Source organism: Lutra lutra, chromosome 7 (assembly GCF_902655055.1).
Source record: "Lutra lutra chromosome 7, mLutLut1.2, whole genome shotgun sequence".
In the NCBI taxonomy this organism is placed as follows: domain Eukaryota; kingdom Metazoa; phylum Chordata; class Mammalia; order Carnivora; family Mustelidae; genus Lutra; species Lutra lutra.
Window position 1 is genome coordinate 101,707,081 of NC_062284.1, and position 9,641 is coordinate 101,716,721.

General features: G+C 37.3%; 1 pseudogene; it reads left to right on the forward strand.

The window, feature by feature from the left end:
- The window catches only part of LOC125104521 (40S ribosomal protein S3a-like), a 37,492-nt pseudogene extending 28,205 nt beyond the window's left edge, over positions 1-9,287 (forward strand).
- Positions 9,288-9,641: the final 354 nt, after the last annotated feature.

The window sequence follows — 9,641 nt, forward strand, 5'->3', positions numbered from 1 at the left end:
TTTAATCCTAAAGCAGTTTCTCTTGGGGCTGTGGGATGGCTGCCAGTAGCAATCAGCAGGGGAGTGTCTGCTTTCCTGTTGCTCTTTCTTAAGAGTGAGAAAGCACTTACTCACTCAGAAGCCTCCAGAAAATCTCTCTGGTCACATGTTTACTTCTAAACCAGTCACTGTCATGAGGGATAGGATATCCCTTCAGACCTAGCTGATCTACCCTTTAAGCTAAACTACCAGCAATTCCACAAACTGCTTTGATACCATTCATCAGGGAAGGATGGAATGGATGTTGCCTATCAAGACAACATCTACCATACCCTCCTGACACTTAGATGCATAGCAAATGTCAACAATTTTTGTTGACCGAAGGGAAGTATAGGTTCTAAGGGGAACTTCTTATAGGTAGAACTGGGTACAGAAAGTCACAAAAGAAAGGCTAAGTCTAAGACAAGCCATTGGGTTGAAAGCTAGAGGCACTGCATCCTATTTTTGACCATTTTCGACATTCAATTTTTGTGCAAGTTTTGGGTATTCCATAGGCAAAATATATTTAACCCCCTCCTTCCCATAAATCCAAGGAGCTGTTTAAGATTAAATAAGATATATGTCAAAGTCCTTTAGCTTCTTAGGAAGAAAAAAAATGTGCTATCTATTGTTATTTCATAATGTTTTGTAACAAGATGGGGATCTTCCAAGTACATGAAAATCATCTCGTGTTAAGATAAGAATCTCCTGCTTATGACAGGTGACCAGAAGTATTGTGGTTTGTTTTTTTTTTTTTTTTTTTTTTTTTTGTACTGAGCCAAAAAAATAATGGAACTCTCAGCAGCATGAGGAGAACCGCCCACATCTCTTGAGTCGATAACTGGCCCATCTTTCTTGGGCTTGGACTTCCCTCTTGATTTAGTGAGGGCTCGATTAGAACCTCATTCTTTAGCTCCTCTGTTTGCTCTTGGGGGATTTGAGCTTCTTGGAGCAGCAGTATCAGAAAAGACAACCTTTTATTAAGTTCATCGAATGGCTGACTCTCTGTCCTGGGGGCCAGAATGTGCTGGTCTGTTATCATGACTCTGTTCCAATACTTCTCATAGCAGCTGTTTTCAAACACATTCTTGGGCTCATACTTAATGTATGATGTTTATCCATTTGTTCATTCAACTATCTGTTGATGTGTAATCTTGATCACTATCAAACCCCAACGTATTTAGTAGGCCTAGATCCAGGAATAGCACTGAGCTATGCTTTGTTCAGAAGGAATTACTCAGACGCATTGCCTCTGGGTGTGATCCCCAGTGACCCAAGAGAGCTCACTCTGTGCTTCATCCTTTTGTTACTGCATATACCACCTGCAACTCTTTTTTTTCAAATGTCCTTCATTATACTGATGATAATCATGTTAGCACAAATCATCACACTGGACTTCTTCCATCTCCCAGGGCTTCATGACCTTTGGGAGAGGGCAATTCATAAGCATGGTGGGTATTTCACAGGATTGGGAAACAGTAAGAAAGCCAGTGTTTGGGCCACTGTCTGCTTTCTATCCACCTATCCTTCACCATGGTTCTTTAGCTACTGTGTTCAGCAACCAGTCTAACATTTCTGGACCATGTCCTTGCTCCTGCTTTATTATGATCCTGGATATATATCCCATAACCTATAAATGACCAGGTAAACTACCATCTTATATTCTGTATAAACTAACTGGGGGATAAGAGAAGAGAAAAATTATTTTTAAAAATATGAATATGAATATAAATAGAACAAGGAAAAATATGAGTAGGTGTTAAAATCCACATGTCCGCAGCTGGTTAAAGAGCTACAGATCGTGTTTATAATTTCCTTATTCTATTACTCATTCCGTGTTCTCTTCGCTTTCAGGCACTCTTTTAGGTTAAATTATACCTTCATACCTGAAAGTTCAGAGGCTGGGATGGCTTGCTTATCTTGAATTGTAATTCTCCATTAAGTTTTCTAATCTTTGGGGACTGATGCTATTTCTTCCCTAAATGTTAGAAGAATTCACTAAGGATGACATCTGGACCTGGAGTTTTCCTTCTGAAAAGTTTTAAATTACAGATTCAATTTCTTGGATACATGTGGAACTATTCGGATTTTTTAACTCTTCTTGAGTTTATTTTAGTAACTTTTTCTCCCTAGCAAATTGTGCGTTTATTCAGAATTTTATAATTGACTACCATGCAGTTGTTTATAATAACATCTTTTTAATGTTTATAGGATCTATGAGATGAGCCCATGCAAAGATCACAAGGATCACATTTCGTTGTTCTGATACCACAAGTTTTGGTGTGCAGTACTTCCGTAACCATTTATCTCACAATTATTTTCTAATTTCCACGAAGAATTCTTTCATTCACAGATTATTTGTAAGTGTATTGCTTAATTTCCAAATGTTTGGGTATTTCTAATTCTCCTGTTATTACTGATTTCTAACTTAATTCTAGGATAGAGAATATATTCCATTGATTTCAATTTTAAAATAGGTGAAGACTTGTTTTATGGTCCAGAATGGCCACCATAGGTAAATAGCCCATGTGTGCTTGAAAAGAATGTGTATCCCGCATCTGTTGAGTATAGTGTCCTCTATGTGTCAGGTCAAACTTGTTCAGATTTTCATATCTTCGCTAATTTTGATTCTCAATTCTCTTGGTTACTAGGAGAGATACACTGAAGTAGCCCAATCTGATTGTGGATGTGTCTACTTCTCCATTTAATCTTAGGAAGATTGGCTTTATGTAGTTTGAAGCTATGATTTTAGGTACAAATTTAGAATTGTTATATCTTCCTTGTAGACTGATACTTTTCTCTAAATGAGTCATGCTTCTTGGTCAAGTCGACTTTGTATTGCTATAGCAGCTTTCTTTTGGTTAATATTCATATTGTATCTGTATTTTCCTCATTCCTTTCCTTCCAATTTTTGTCTCTCCTTATACTTAAGGTATGTCTTTAAGTAGCCTGTTCTGGGGTTCTATTTTTTCCTTCAGTCTTAAAATCTTTATGTTTTACTTGGATTATTGAGTTATTTACATTTAATTACTCATATATTTGACTTTAGAGCTACCATATTACTATTTATTTTCTATTTGTCTTATTTAGTCTATAATCTTTTTTCCTTGCAGTTTAGGGTTAAAGAAGCAGTTTTAAGTTATTTTATTTTCTCTCTGGTAGCTGGTCATGGTTTGCAAGAGTAAATATTCAATTAGATCTACCAACATAATTACTCTGTTCCTTGATCTTTATTTTTTCCTACATTCCATGCTTTTTTCCTGATATTAAGTTTTTTTGCTCAAAAAAATCATTTAATTATTTCTTAGAGTTCAAGTTGGCTGGTGATGAATTCTCATAGGTTTTGTTTCTGAAACTACCTTTATTTCACCTTTAATTTTTTAAATTTAAATTTCACTTAATTAATTTTATTTTTTTAGATATTATATTTTTAGGGTAGCTTTAGATGGAAAGGTTCAGAGATTTCCCATATACTCCCTGCCCTTACACATAGATAGTTTCCCTCATTATCAATGGACGACCAGAGCAGTACATTTGTTATAATTGATGAACCTACACTGGTACATTATAATCATCCAAAATCCATAGTTTACAATGTGGTTCCCCCTTGGTATACATTCTATGGGTTTGGACAAATGTATAATGACATGTATCCATCATTATGCTCTCATACAGACTATTTACTACCCTAAAAATATTACATTCTCCATTTATTCATTCCTTCCCCTCCCCCTAATCCCCTAGCAACCACTAGGTCTTTTTAGGGTCTTCATAGTTTTGCTTTTCCCAGAATGTTCTATAGTTGGAAATATAATGTTAATATAGACTTTTCAGATTGGCTTCTTTCCATTAGTAATATGAATTTAAGGTTCTTCCTTACAGCTTCATGACGTGTAGCTCATTTCTTTTTTTGTGTTGTATTATCCATTATCTGGATGTACCACAAATAATCTGTCCATTCACCTACTAAAGGACATCTTGGTTGCTTTCTGTTTTTGGCAATTACAAATGAAGTTTCTATAAACATCAGTGTGCAGGTTTTGTGTGAACATATGTTTTCTGCTTCTTTGGGTAAATATAAGGAGTGTGATTGCTGAATTGTATGCTAAGGGTATGTTTGGTACTGTAAGAAGCAGCCAAATTCTCCTTAAGTGTCTGTACCATTTTACATTCCTACCAGCCATGAACGAGAGTCTCTGTTGTTCCACATCTTCACCAGCATTTGGTGTTGTCAATGTTCTGAATTTGTCAGTCTAATAGGTGTGTGGTAGTATCTCGTTGTTTTAATTTGCCTTTCCCTGATAACATATGATGCAGAGCATATTTTCATATGCTTATTTGCCATATATACATCTGCGTTAGTGAAGTGTCTGTTAAAGTCTTTGCCCATTCACCTTCAATTTTGAAGGAGATTTTCATTATATTTAGAGTTCTAGGATGGCGGCTATTACTTCAACTTTTTAAAAGATGTCATCTCTTTGTCTTCTAGTCTCTAACCTTTCTATTATTTTTGGTCTACAATACCCCCTCCCCCTTTGTCTGCTTTGAAGATTTTCTTGTCTTCAAACAAGACATTCTTTGTTATGGTTTTTAGCAGTTTTACTCTAATTTACCTAGGTGTGATTTCCTTTGTGTTTGTCATACTTGTGTCCTTAAGCATTCTTGAATCTCTGGCTCATGTCCATTTTGGAAAATTCTCTACCCCTGTTTAATTCAATATTTCTTCTGCCATACTTTCTCTTTCTTTTTCCATGACTCCAGTTTCACAAAGTTAGGTCTTTTTGCCATGTCCCATATTTTCCATTCTTTTTTCTACCCTAACTGAATAATTTTTAATAATCTAGTCAAAGATCAGTACTTCTCTTTTTTTCTGTATTTAACATGCTTTTGTACCCATCTATTATATTTTTAATTTCACTTGTATTTTATTTGATTTTTCTTTAGATACAATTCGCTGGCCAGAGTTTGTATTTTGCCTTTTATCTTCTAGTATATATTAATTGCAGTTCCTTTAACATCTATATCTCATCACTTTACTATCTAGATCCCCTATGGATTGATTTCTCATTTTTTCCTGCTTGATTCTGCTTTTTGATAATTTTTTATTGAATGTTGGATATTGTATAGAATATGCTACATAAGATCTATGTGATTTTATTTTTCTCCAAAGGTTTTCTTGAGCTTTCTGCAAGTAGCTACAATAGAAGTAAATCACTTAATCCAATCAAGAATTGATCTGATTTAAGGCTAAATTTCAGTTATTATAAGGTTTGATGTATTCTAGTGTAGCTTTATCATTAAGGTGCAGTTTTTGGGGGACAGCCCAAAGCTTTTGATGTTTATAAGAGAGCTCTACCTCAGTGGGCCCTGACCTCCAATTTCAATCTACTCAGAATTATGAAACTACTGAGAGTTCTGCTTAATGTCTGGGACTCTTAGCTTCTACTTCCTGCTCATAATCCCCACCTCTAGGTGTGTGCAACTTATAATTCAGTAGAAGGCCTGACTCATTTTAATGTGTTTTCCTTCCCTCTAGGATTTCCAGCCTCACAATCTGGTTGCCATAGTAATCTTGATCTCCAATATTTGACTCTCCATCGCTATGAAACAGCTAAAGATATACTCAGCTTCCATGACTCTTGATAGCTACTTTTTACCCAGTTTCTCAACTTTTCTAGTTCATTGCTTAGACTTTAGCAAATGCATTGGAAAAGATGGCACAAAATTTCTTGGCTCACTTCAATGGGTTTTCTTCTTCTCAAATCCTGGATGACTTAGTAGCTCTCTGATACCTTAAAACCACTTTTAAAGTATTTGAGATTTTTTAATTGCCCAACAGTGGGGGAAGGATGATTAATTTTGTACAAGATAGACTTCATAACCAGATATGGAATTCTCCCATTAACTTTCCTGGGCATGGCAATGTTAAAAGATAACCCAGACGATTTTGTTCTACACCCCCTTGCCACTGTTTTATGGCAAAAATCCTCCATGAGCAGGTTCAGTTTGAATCAGATAAGATTCAGAACTCCACCTTTTCAGAATGTTTTCCCCCTTAGCAAAAGAGCATGGTATGATGATCTCAGTTTTCAATCCTTTGAGATGATTATTGTGTATCCTTGTGGAATAATTCCTTTGGTACCAAGTTCTCTAACATAAAAGAGTCACTGTTGTGGGGATGGTAGAGCAAAAAATTTTTAAGTGAATCATCCAATATAATAATGAGAGATGAGAGCCATCTTTCATACTTTGGTTCCCAGACCAATGTATTCTGGCTGTGGGAGAATCACCGTTTTTATAGGGTACTGATTCAGAGAATAAACCACATCTTAAAAAATACCATTCCAGCCTACCAAGGTTGTATTATTGTCTCCAAGATGATGCTGTAACTGACTCTAAAATAGGCCACCGAACTGTTCTATAAAGCCAGCTCTTCTTTGTCTGAGGTTTACAATACACTGCCATAAATCATTGGTTCTCAAGCGGGGGTGGTTTAGCAATGTCTGGAGACATTTTAGATGGTCATGACTTGTGTGGGGGCAGTACTAGTGGTATCTAGTGGGTGAGGGGCAAGGATGATGCTAAACATCTTGCAGTGCCAAGGACAACCTTCTGAAACAAAGAATTATCTTGTCTAAAATGTCAATAATGCTGCTATTAAGATATTCTGCCTTAAAATTTTCACTGTAAAATGAGTTCCTTAGTCAGAAGCAGTGTTATGTAGGTTAAAGTCACTGAGAATAGAGCATTCAGTGAATCTTGGAATAGTGGTCCTTTAAGACAGTGACCAGAGAAAGCAAATAAAAACTCAGTGTATTCAAGTGAGGGCAAATTGTTATCTCTCCCAAAAGGAAAAATCAGATGTAATTAACTTGCCCCAGTGGAACAACCAAATGTAGCTAATGCTACATCTATTGGGTCCTAGATCTAGCAAGTTATCCCTAAATACCTCGGCCTAATTCACTGATCATTTGGCTAAATTGAAACTTGATTGTGTTCACTGGATTGCAGTAGCTATTCCAACTCTGTTCCAACTTTATAGAACTAAAAATAGATGTGGTCACTTTGCTCAATGGGGAAATCTCAAAGGCCATTTTCATAACTATGCCCAATATTCTCTTTGATGAAACTTGTTATATTTTTACTGACTCTTGAATTGCTGCCAGTGACCTAGCTATTTGGTCTGCTGTTTGGAAAACAACATACTGGCATATCAGAGACTCCTTTCTTTGGGATTACAGATGGTGGGGGGGGGATCACAACTGCTCATCAAACCATCTGTGTCACTTATATAGATGCCCATTATTGGGGCCTGTTCTCTGAAGAGATTGCTGATGGAAACGGTACTGTCCATAGTGCGGCCATTGGCAATCCATCATTATACTGATATAACAACTCATCTATCATTCTAGACAGGGAAAAACTAAGGGACTCTAGATTGCTGGAATTATGTCCCTTGCCACAGGTTTATGCATTTGTCCCCTGCCTATTCTTGGGAGACTGACCACACTGGACTTTTGACCAACTCTTGGAACTACTGGTGGTGCCTTATCCCTATTGAAAAGTTTTCAGGGTACAGTATTGCTGTCCAGCTGATTAGCCAATTTCCAGCACACCATTGTGACTCTCAAAACTAATGAGTGTCACATTTTCAGATTTCCAGACTGTTTGCATCCTGACAACAACAGCATACTTTTTATAAAAGAAACCACTCATCAATGGGCTTGTGGTCAAGGTATATGATGGGTCTTCCCATGCTTTCTACTATCTACATGCATCTAGTATTGACAAAGTTAAAACAGCCTCTTTAAAAACTCTACTTAAAAAACATTTCTTTTTCTGTCTTCCTCACTTTTTCCCTGGATACATCCCTTAGTAAGACAATTTCAGCACCGAATGCCACCTTCCCCAGAAAGGGATCATCTTCTCTCAGCCTCTTTCTAGGTAATGACTGGGACAAAGGGAGTGGTAGGTTATATCAACCTCTTAGGAAAATTGGGTATTTTGCACTAACCTTTGCTGGGTCATGATGACTCAGTGATGACTCCAAACCAAGCTAGCTGGTATACCCTGTAGGTGGCAGCCCAGTTAAAAGATGGCCTGGTGGGTTTAAGTTTCAATTTTTCTTTTTTAAATAAAGATTTATCTATTTATTGGGGGCAGGGGGCAGAGGGAGAAGGAGAGAGAGACTTTCAAGCAGACTCCCTGTTGAGAGCAGAGCGTGATGTGGGGCTTGATCGCAGGACCCTGACATCATGATCTGAGCTGAAATCAAGAGTTGGACACTTAACTGAGCCACCCAGATGCCCCAGATTTAAGCTTGTTTCTGAGTCAACCACCTGGGTTCCCTTATTGGACTAACTTGATCCTATTGCATGACACTTGGTTGAGTATTCTGCTTGCTGAATGCCCCTAAGTTTGTCTCTATAAGTTATCCATTTTGAATCTGAGCTTTCTAGTTAGAAAGCCTGGGTACAAGGAGGTGATGACTGGAAAAAACACTGCATTTGTGGCTACTTTTGAAAAGAGAATAACTTTGTGGCAGTAGAGGGAGAGCAATGATCCTGGCACTAGGAAAAGACACACTTTCAACCTGGTTATTTATAGGAGAGGCCTGGACGTTAATGAAGTCTGTCTTTCAGAATCACCCCAAGAGCCTTCCTCATAAAGAAGACAGCTTATATCTAAATTTGATGTAGGTCCCACTTGCAAGGGCCCCCACATCATTCAAAATACTTTCTGAGAGCAGATTATATGTCTTTGGGAATAACTTCTCGTGAAGTTAGGCATTGCTTTGCTTCTTGCTCCAAAACAAAATGACTGGTAACTTTCTTAGGGAAAGAAGATCTTAAAAGATTTTTATCTATTTTATCTATTTTAATCTAAAAAGATTTAAGGAAACACCATTGGTGGATCATATAGTCCTTAGGTAGCCATAAATATCTCCCCCCCCAATGAGGATACCCTTGGTTAATCAAGGGGAGCTTCCCAGAGGATCACCAACCCATTATTTATGTACATGTTGTGGGGGCAGGTATCTATATAACAGGAGTTACCCAATTAGAAAAGGTGATAAAAATTTGTCCTTGACTTTAGCTGAAGTGATTAATGACACTACCTTGGCTGTAGAAAATATTCTGGGAAGTTTCAACATAATGGCCTGGGCTATTGTAGATGATAGACTTGCCCTTGATTCCTATATATGGGCCAAGGCAAAGTGTGTGATTGCTGAAGATCCTGCTGTACCTGGATCAATTCTTCAAGCCTAGTGGGAAGATAAATACAGAAACTTATGGAGAAAACTGCCTGGCTCTCTAAGGCAGACTCTGATGGTTGACGGGATTCATTCAGCTAGTAGATCCAGAATTCTTGATGTCAATATTGTGTGTTGGCCCTTTCCTACTGCTTTGGAGTCCTACTGATAGCATCAATGAAATACTGTATGGGAGAAACTGAACAGATTTGATCCCAGCATCTGTCATTCAGATTAATCAGAGGGGCCAATAGAGTGACATATTAATGGGAAATTTTACCAGAAGCTAAGACATGGTAAAAAATACAGATAGATATTAAGTGATAATTCTCCATGCCTCTCTTGCATTTCTGCATGAACTTAGAAGACG